The sequence below is a fragment of the Ictalurus punctatus genome, chromosome 12, assembly GCF_001660625.3.
Source record: "Ictalurus punctatus breed USDA103 chromosome 12, Coco_2.0, whole genome shotgun sequence".
Lineage (NCBI taxonomy): Eukaryota > Metazoa > Chordata > Actinopteri > Siluriformes > Ictaluridae > Ictalurus > Ictalurus punctatus.
Window position 1 is genome coordinate 10,819,292 of NC_030427.2, and position 10,545 is coordinate 10,829,836.

The 10,545-nt window shown below is 36.9% G+C and overlaps 1 long non-coding RNA gene across 1 annotated transcript; it reads left to right on the forward strand.

Moving 5' to 3' along the window:
• Positions 1–2,233: 2,233 nt before the first annotated feature.
• LOC128634104 (uncharacterized) lies at positions 2,234–5,125 on the forward strand. Its single transcript, XR_008397306.1, has 4 exons — positions 2,234–2,350; positions 3,060–3,189; positions 3,848–3,889; positions 4,127–5,125. It is a non-coding gene; the product is annotated as an uncharacterized LOC128634104 (long non-coding RNA).
• The last annotated feature ends 5,420 nt before the right edge of the window (positions 5,126–10,545 follow it).

Below are 10,545 nucleotides of genomic sequence, written 5' to 3' on the forward strand. Positions count from 1 at the left end.
CATACCTCGTCTTACTAATTGTTGCTTCTGACTCCTAAAAAGAAAATTGACTAAGCACCTTTTATAATTTATGATCTAAGTCTACACGCAATCTTTCTGAGAACGTGAAGTGTGTAGAATGGGTAAATTTTGATAGTGTTGCCTATTTAGGCCTTAAATGCATGCATATTACTGTCTTCACAAACTCCTGTGTGACTGTTTTTGTTCACTCTTTTGCTGCCTGTGATACATTTCTACATAAGAAGTTATTCTGTAATCTTGTTTGGATTTGGTTGAAAATTAAATTGTGTGATGTAGAGTTTGGTATTTGTTGATTCAGAAACCCCCAAAAAAAGCTATTTTAAGAATTTTTGTGCTTTAGGTATAGTTGTGTTCTACCACATAATGTGCTAAAATAAGAATGATGGGTTTATTCCAAAATAGGCTGCACATCACAGGGGAAAAACAGTTACAGTTATTAATACACAGTCTATTTCCCCACACTGTGACTGAGAACTGACTGGTGAAGCCCCAGAGTCATCCCCCCCCCCCCCCTTAAATGGATACCAGTGGTCTGCTTTATCAGTGCACACACAAAACTTCTCTTCAATGTCAAACCCTCTGGATACATAAAGTCAGTATTTTAACCATAAAGGAACATTCATTCAGAATTCAGCTTCATTCAGTTTCATTTCTGGTGCATGTAGCACTTATTTATTCACAACTATTCCTGACCTTCAGTTAAGGAGGATAAAAGGAATGGAGAAAGAATAATTTACATAATCCACTCTCTAAAATATTGAATAATGTGCATGTTGAATATGCACTGAAATTTGTCATGACATTATGTATATGCATGTTTTGTTAGTTATAATTTCCGATGCTAAACACATACCAGACAGCTAGTCCTGTAATTTTAGCCATACAGTGACAAAAATAAGGTCCCTACTTAAGCTTATAATATCTTTCTTAGGCTACAAAATGGCTGTTTAAAATTAATGCATAAGTCTCAAACCAGCGTTGCATCATTTCCATCAGTTCACTTTGCTCTGAATCTGACTTTGGTCATTTATTAGATCCATACAGCTGAATAGGGACCAGATGAAGTGCAGTGGAAGTGAAAGCTTTGTGTATTAAAGGAGAGGAATACTTGCTGGAATCTTATTTTCCTTGTTCCCAGCCATGAAGGGTTTATTTATCTATCAGCAAGAGCTACATCACCATGGAGCTGCAAATCATTTCCTCATGTCTCATGACTTTTCAATAAATTTAAAGCAAATGTGAATACATGGGCTGAAGACTGAAACCAGTAATTTTGGAAATATTTAGCTCATGCCTTGAAATATATTTTTTTTCTTTGTTTTGTTCACTTGTTGATATTCTACATTTAATATTGAAATGCTACATTTTAAACACTTAAATATTGATTGATATAAAATCTTTTAAAAATTGTATATAATTTATTTTTTATCCAAGAATTGACATTTTTCACCCTTGATGTGAATAGGGTGCTTTAACCACACTATAAAAATATATCATTTCTCATTATTTTATATTTTTCAGTCATATGAAGAAGAAAAAAAAAAAAAAAAGTAGTACACTCCATGGAAGTTGTTTTTTGTTTGACATATTTGGAGAAGCAAACATTTGATCCTCTTTGAAACAGTGCCTATTAATAAATAATAATAAAAAAAACAAAATTGACATTTTGTGGTAATTTTCACTAGAGCTGCAACAACTAATTAATAAAATCGATAATAATCGATTATGAAAATCGTTGTCAACGAATCTCAGTATCGATTAGTTGGTCTGCGCACTGTACAGGGGAGATTTACTCATTATGTTGCTTCTGTTCCGAAAACAGGCTTCGGAGAATAAATACTAAAGTTGTGTCCCAACAGAAGTACTGTACACTTACACTATGCACTCTGTCTAGTGTGTGGATTTTAGAAAGGTAATATCATCTCAAATATAACACTAGCGGTGTTTACCCCTGCCCCCATCCAAAAAATAATCGACCAACTAATTGATTATGAAAATAATCGTTAGTTGTCCCTCTAATGTTCACAATTTATATTATCCCCCAAAAAAACAGATCAGTCACATGGAAAAAGTAAGAACACCCATAAATTTATCACACCTTCAAATCCATAAAATTAGAATCAGGTGTTCAGGATTGAGTGCCAGTGATTAGAATCTGCTTAGAGAGTGCAGGTGGAACCTGTCTTATTTATACCACTCTCACATGTAGTGTCTGGCGTTCCCTTTGCTATTGAGGTGTGTGGTGTTATCATGCAAAGATCTAAAGAGGCTATATAAGGCATCTTCTATAAGGCCTTCAGAAAAAAGGTTGTGGATGCCTAGGAGTCTGGTAAGGGATTGATTGATCGATTTAACTTTATTGTCCATCATTGTGGAAATTCTTCTTTGGCTTCTCAAACACACCCCCTCCCACACACACACAATTATACACGATATACAAGTTATACACGTGCATCAATATAAAAATTATTCTCAAAATGAGTTGCTTACCCTTCATTTAATATTCTAATTGCCACTGGTGTAGAGGAATGTTTATACACATTTCTAAGATATTTGTGGACCTTATACCTTCTTCCAGTTGGAAGCATTACAAATTCTGATTTAAGTGGGTGTGTGGAATCAAATACAACCTTTGTTGCTCTTCTGTGTATTGCCAGCAAAGACAGTTTATCAAGCTGTGTTTACTGGTGTCTTATTATTTCTCCTGCAGTTCTGACTATCCTCTGCAACTTATTTTTATTCCTGACTCCTAAGTTACCATACCAGGCTGTAATATTAAACATTACAATACTCCCAACACGACTTTTGTATACCATTTCCAAAACGGATTGACTAACATCAAAACTCTTAAGTTCATGCATAAGAAATAACCTTTGACTTGCTTTCCTTAAAATATTGTCTACATTCTCACAAAAACTAAAACTTGTATCTAAATAAGTTCCCAAATATTTAAAACTTTCCACAATCTAAAAGGGATTTAAAAAGATCTCCAAATTATCTGAAGTGCATCATGCCATTGTAAGGAAAATCATCTACAGGTGGCGCAGGTTTCAAACGACTGCCGATTTGTCCAGGACTGGTGTTCTAGCAAATTCAGCCCAAGAGAAGACCGTCTGATGCAAAAAGAAGTCTCCCTAAATCCCCAAAATTTCATCACAGGATCTGCTAGTAAGTCTTGCAACTGTTGGTGTCAAAGTGCATGCTTCTGCAATCAGAAATAGATTGCACAAATTTGACCTGCATGGGAGGCGTGCTAGGAAAAAGCCTTTTCTATCTAAAAAGAACATTAGAGCAAGACTACAGTTTGCCAATGAGCATATAGGCAAAGGCCAGGTCTTTTGGAATAATGTGCTCTGGACAGAAGAATCAAAGATAGAATAGTTTGGCCACAGTAACAGCAGACATGTTTGGTGCAAACCAAAGACAGCGTGGAAATGTTATGGTTTGGGGTTGCTTCGCTGCCTCAGGGACTGGACAGCTTACTTTCATTGATTCAACCATGAATTCTGCATCATGTCAAAGAGTGCTTGAAGGTAATGTGAGCCCATCTGTCCGGGGAAAAAGCAACAATTTCCATGGGGTGTACTTATTTTATCACATGACTGTATACAGTGCAATATGACAGTTATCTTTAATATTCTGTTGCAATTCAAAGTAACAGCAGTGACCTGAGTGTTTTGTTGTAGCTTATTTTTGGTATGAAGTCTGGTCCCTCCTGGGGAAAAAAAAGACATATCTTTCTTCTCATCTGTTAATGGATAGAGTTGTGTGAGGGAAAACATGTTGAGGATGTTCTCTCTTACCTTCTTGGTGCTTTCACCTACAGGACTAAAAGAAATGCCCAGGAGCTGCACTATATACATAATTGGTATTATTAGTACTGCGCTTCTTCTTCTTCTTCTTGCCTATTATTATAATTATTATTATTATTATGGTGATTATTCTTATTCTTATTATTATTATTATAACTGTTATTATAACTGATATAATTATTATAACTATTATAACTGATATAATTATATCTCTTTTTTTTTTCCCCCAATTTCCTCTTCGTTTTCTTCTCATATACATCTTCTCCCCTGTGATGGACTGGCACCCTGTCCAGGATGTGCCCCGCCTTGAGCCCGCTGCTTCCTTGGATAGGCTCCAGGTTCTCCCGTGACCCTGAAAAGGAGTAAGAATGGATGGATGGATGGATGGATGGATGGATGGAGGGATGGATGGATGGATGGATGGATGGATGGATGGATGGATTTTCTCTTCTCTTCTCTTTTTTGTGACTAGAGGTGGATGGGGACAGGTGTAAGAGATTGAGAGTTGTGGATGCACACAAAAAACTCACCATTGTCTAGAATGTAATACTCACCATTGTCTGTGATGTAACACGATGTCCCAAATATTACATGTTACATAAAACTTATTCAAGTGTGATGACAAACGAAATATGATGTGGGATTTAAAAAAAAACAACCTAAAATGTTACATAATGAAAATGACTCAAAGTGAAGCAAATATACATGTAGAACATCCTGAACCTGAAAGGAAAAACTGCATGATTGAAGCAGGAACACGCTGTACACACCTGTACTTAGTAACCTTTTGCTAGAGCTGTTCATGCTGAAGTGATGACTTGATTATCTTTTATGACCGTAAGCTCTTTCAGCACAGTGTATGCTGTAGCGTGGCTTTTTCCAGAAATTTATGGCATTCGCACATTTGATACTTCAGATGATATTATGCAGAAGAGGAGATTTAATGTGACTACAGTGCAAACAACTTTTTGCCTCTTCTAATCAGTCTGTTACTGATATCAGAGAAAGCACTAGTTATTATATGTAATACTGTAATAAAAATGTCACTTTCCTTTGAAGTGATGAAGTACCAAATACAGATTGTTCCTGAAAGAACAAGAGGGGATGTAGATAATCTAGTCGGACAATCTAACTGGTGCACAATTAAAGCTCAGAAACTGCTTTCTTCTTGTCTTCTCTTTCTAACATTCAAGGTAAGATCTTATAGTATATTACACATATGGAGCTGTTGAAGGATTTTTTTTTGTTTGTTTTCAATATGCTGATAAAAAATTATATTTCAGTCACTTACAGTGGGGGGAAATAAGTATTGAATGTGTCAACATTTTTTTTTCCAGTAAATATATTTCCAATGAGGCTATTCACATGAAATTTTCACCAGACATCATTAACTCAAGAATTCCAGAAATATAAAGAATTCATAACATTAACGTCCATAAATAAAGTTGTGTGTAAATATAATAGTTGATATCTATTTACTCTATAATGGCCAAAAATGCTCACGGGCATTTCTGCAAGTAATACAAATTTTAAATAACATTTTAGGCTGCAAAATGAATATGAAGATTCTGTTTATGACTTTGGTTCTTTCCTTGACGCTGATGAGTGGTGAGTGGCATTCAGTTCAATAAAAAAAACCTTCTTCACATTTCTAAGATAATGGTAAGATGATTAATAATTGCAACATGAAGAAGATGAGGCAGGATGCAAGGGCATATAACCATTGTGTTGTTTTTTTGGGGGAAATTCAGTAATCATTGTCATGAGTCCAGGTGGGGATTACAGCGCAGGCAGGTAAAAACAAAAAAGGATAATCCTTAATCATAAAGGGGAAAACAGGCTATGCAAACTTGAGAACTCGAGAACATGGCTTGGACCTAACCAGACAAGTGTATGGCAAAACTTTGCAAAGAAATAAAGGGACAGAAGGACATAAATAGACAGAAAAAAATCAAGTGCTGAACTCAGAACAGGAGTGCACATTAGGAAACTGAGCAGTGATAAGACATATGACAATGTAAACAAAAAAGAACAGGGTTTTTTCCCTTGCGACTGTCACCTAAGACTTGCTCATTAAGGATCTAAATCTATATCTAATCTATGACCATTATTAAAAGCATATATAAATACAATTAAAATGAATGGATTTTAAATGAATTGAGTGAACACAAAAGAAAATATAAGAGCAGCCATGAACTTAGTGTGGGAATTCGGGAATCTGGAGAGGGTGCTGCTGTTACACTAACATCCAATTCCAATCCCCCCATTGCTACTACAACAGCCCCCACTCTTCTGACAAGACTTTCCACTAGAATTTGGAATGTGACTTTGGAGATTTGCCATTCAACCACAAGAGCAGAAGAGATTGGTGTCCAGCACGAAGGTCTGGTATGGAATTGGTGTTAAGCAATTTAGGTCAGGGCTCTGTGCAGGCTACGTGATTTCTTCCTCACCCACTTTGGTAAAACATGTCTTCACTTTGTGCACAGGGGCATTGGGATGTTGGAACAGGTTTGGGCCACTTAGTTCCAACATCAACATCACGAAAATCAGACCCTAATCAGATCACTGAACAGGCTACACAGCTTCTAGTCCAGGCTCTTGTTATCTCAAAGCTGGACTATTGCAATGCACTACTCTCGGGCCTCCCAGCCAGCTCCATCAAACCCCTTCAGATGATTCAGAATGCAGCAGCATGCCTTGTCTTCAACCAGCCCAAGAGAACCCATGTCACACCCCTCTTCATCTCCCTCCACTGGCTTCCAGTAGCCGCCCGCATCAAATTCAAGGCCTTGATGCTCACCTACAAAACCTTGTCTGGAACAGCACCCCCTATCTCAACACTCTCCTTGAGGTTTATGTTCCCTCACACAACCTACGATCAGTTAATGGCCGACACCTGGTAGTGCATACACTACTTTCTTCAAAGGAAAACTGAAATGTAACTATCTCTACAGTACACTGTTTAGAAAACATGGGAGATTCAGTATAAGAGTGCATATGAGCTTTTTATTTGGGCTTGTTCCCATGGCACAGCAGACAACCACTAACGTTAAACATTTTTTTCAAAATAAATAAGTGTTCCAGCTCATTTGCTACTTCTGCTCAGCTTTGGATTTGCTTTGTTCATGGCCACATGCACTCTCAGCTCACTGAGAAAGAGAAGTAGAGAGAAAGATCTCACAAATAGAATCAGATAACAGGACTCAGATGTCCCATGTTATTTTCAGTACCCCTCAAGCTAATAAACAACTGCTACAACTTAAAGCATGTTAATTATATACGGTTGTGAATAGGGACTTGAACTGATTGCTAAATGTTCTTTATCTCCTTAGATAACATCACCACCAGTTTTAGGCAGTGCATGTCTATGACAAATGGCCTCAATCTACAGTCTCGACCTAATTTCCAGAACGTCAATGTCCAATACTGTAAGAGCAACCTCGGCAATTAAGATGTGCTGAACCGCGAACATGCTTGATCTAAAAGATGATCTCCTGATCACTGTTTTTTGTCTTCTTCAATCATGTATTCAGCAACATCAGTAGTATATTCTCTTCAATCTATCTGAGTTTGTTTTTACAAAATCTGAAACTGAAGAAAAATTCTTAATAAATTAATTTCAGCATTACTTTATGGTATTATAGTAGATTATCATATATATTGCAATGAACAATACTCATGGCTTGAAAAGGTGCTTAGCCATCAGCTGCTTTACAAGCATGAAACAGTTACACTAAATGGCCAAAGGTTTGTGGGCACCTCATCATCACAACACTTAGTCCCCCTTTGCTGTTATAATAAGCTCCATGCTTGTGGCTGTGGGTATTTGCCCATTCAGTCACAAGAGCATTAGTGGGGACATGCCCTGATGCACAGACATCCTATACACAGACATCCTAGTTTGGGGAAGGCCCACATGTGGGTGTGATGGTCAGATCTCCACAAATTTGGCCATATACTGTATGATGGACAGCTTTCCATTGACTTACAGTAATTTGCTAAGAAAGAAATAAAACACTTGGGGGCATGCTGTTATGGGAAAATAATCAACTATATGATGGTATGATGTATGTGGCCAGTAGCTGAGCTGCTGAGTTAAATATACAACCCCAATTCCAAAAACGTTGGGACATTGTGTAAAATGTAAGTAAAAACAGAATGCAATGACTTGCAAATCTCATAAACCCATATGTTATTCACAGTAGAAGAGTAGAAAGCATCAAATGTTTAAACTGAGGAAATGTACCATTTTAAGGAATGGTATTTTTTTCCACTTAAAATGGTACATTTACTCAGTTTAAACATTTGATGTTTTGTTTATTCTATTGTAAATAACATATGGGTTTATCCATCCATCCATCCATCCAACTTCTATACCGTTTTATCCTTTTTCAGGGTCACGGGGAACCTGGAGCCCATCCCAGGGAGCATCGGGCACAAGACAGGGTACACCCTGGACAGGGTGCCAATCCATCGGCAGGGCACACAATCACATATACACTCACACACCCATTCATACACTACGGACACTTTGGACATGCCACTCAGACTACCAGGCATGTCTTTGGATTGGGGAGGAAACTGGAGTACCCGGAGGAAACCCCGGCAGCACGGGGAGAACATGCAAACTCCGCACACACACAGGGCCATGGTGGGAATCGAACCCCCAGTCCTGGAGGTGTGAGGCAAACCTGCTAACCATTTAGCCACTGTGCGCCCACCATATCTGTTTATGACATTTGTAAATCATTGCATTCTGTTTTTATTTACATTTTACACAGCGTACCAACTACTTTTTTAAATGGGGTTGTAGACCTTCTAAAGCTAAAATATTGCTTTCCTAATCTGTAGTAGAGACAGCAATACTATTACAATACTACTAAACTGAATAATACACCATACTCAGACTTTTAAAAAAGAATAATAATAAAATTTGAAAAGGCGAACCAAAGATCCACTCTGAGCCTACTCACAACCCACCAGTTCAGAACTACTGTTTTATGGTGTATATCCTGTATGATACTGGCAGAAAGGCAGAAAGGTATTAGATCAGGGATGAAATTCTGCCTCCTAACTCAGTACACAGCGTCAACACTAGGTGGAAGTGTCTTAGTATTTTTGGAAAAGATGCCTGCACTACATAAAGTGGATACAATCCCATGTCTCATGGAAGTACAGTAGTCAACAATTTGTTGAGTTAAAAGGTTATCTCCTGCTTTGGTGGGTCACTATTATGTTAATGCATACTTCCTTTTTCTATTTTGTTAAAGCAGGGGTTCTCAAACCAGGGGTCACGACCCAGCATGTGGTCAATCACCCATTCTTGATCACCTGTCAAGTGCAAAGCACGTCCCTGACACTACAATAATATCTAACGACTGGTTGTCAGAAAATTTTCTCAATGGTGTTCTTAGTCCCTGTCCTAATGAACTACCATGAGAATGTGTGTGTTTTTTTTTTTTAATTGGAGACTACAAAGCACAACTATAAGTCACTCTGATAAGGGTGTCTGCTAAATTCAATAGAAATAAGCCATTTAAAACTCGACAGTATCGTCTATATTATAATATATGAAATTGCAATAATCCAGGCAAATTATAGGCTATATTTTTGAAATCAATCAGGTTTACATTAGTTAGTCTTCTTATGTGTACATTACGCAATCATGAATACCAAATTTCTTGTGTAAATGCTCAAACTAATGAATGAATCTGTTCATATCCAGCTCGATAAATGAGCCCTAGTGTTTGTGTGCAACCTAATGAAAGGTCTTTCTTTTGTAACAGTCAGTAAATACTTTTTTTTTCAAGCTTTGTTTGTTGAAATTTGTTTTATACATGATTTATATATGGCTGGATCGGGAAACTGTCGCAAGGTCGCGGTGGATCTGGTGCTGGCATTTATAGTTTCCTGATCCAGCCATGAGAATGACTTCAATACGCTCTCCTTTTGTCAAAGCCATTCTTAAAGGCTATCAGAAAATTTTACATATATATATATATATATATATATATATATATATATATATATGTATATATATGTGTGTGTGTGTATATATGTATATATATACAATAAAAATTAAATATGTAAAATTTTGGAAGACATTTTGCTAAAAAATGTTCATTTCCCCTATGCGTGGTGACTTTTTTTTTTGATTTTGCAAATTTCACATTTGTCATTTTTCCAAAGTGAGAAAAGAAAGAATGTCCTTGATCCAATGTGCACAGGTAGGAGATGTTATTTCAATTGAGTCACATTCAAACGTCTTGCCAAAAGCTATATGATATGTTTTAGATGTAGGGAGGAAGGGCAATGAGAGAGAGACTCTGAGTATTGCAATAAAACAATTAAGTGAAAATTATTCAGACTTTTTATTGTGCCAATAAAAATATTAGCCTATATAACAGTGTACCAGCACCTGGAAATTTTAAACTCTAGAGTCAAATTACAGAAAAGGTGGATTAGGTGTGAGTTAAGTGAGGTGAAAAGGAAACTGTCACTTCACACTCTACACTTTACTCAGGTGATCCTGGACTGCAAGCATAACACACAGGGGAAACTGCTAAGCTTGACTTATCATGTTGGCTGATCAAACTACTGATCAAGTAGTAAATGAACATGTGATACCATGAAATCGACTAAAAAAAACCCTTTATTTGTGACTTCTGATATATGAAAGTTAGAGAATGTATTTTAGCTATTGATTGTG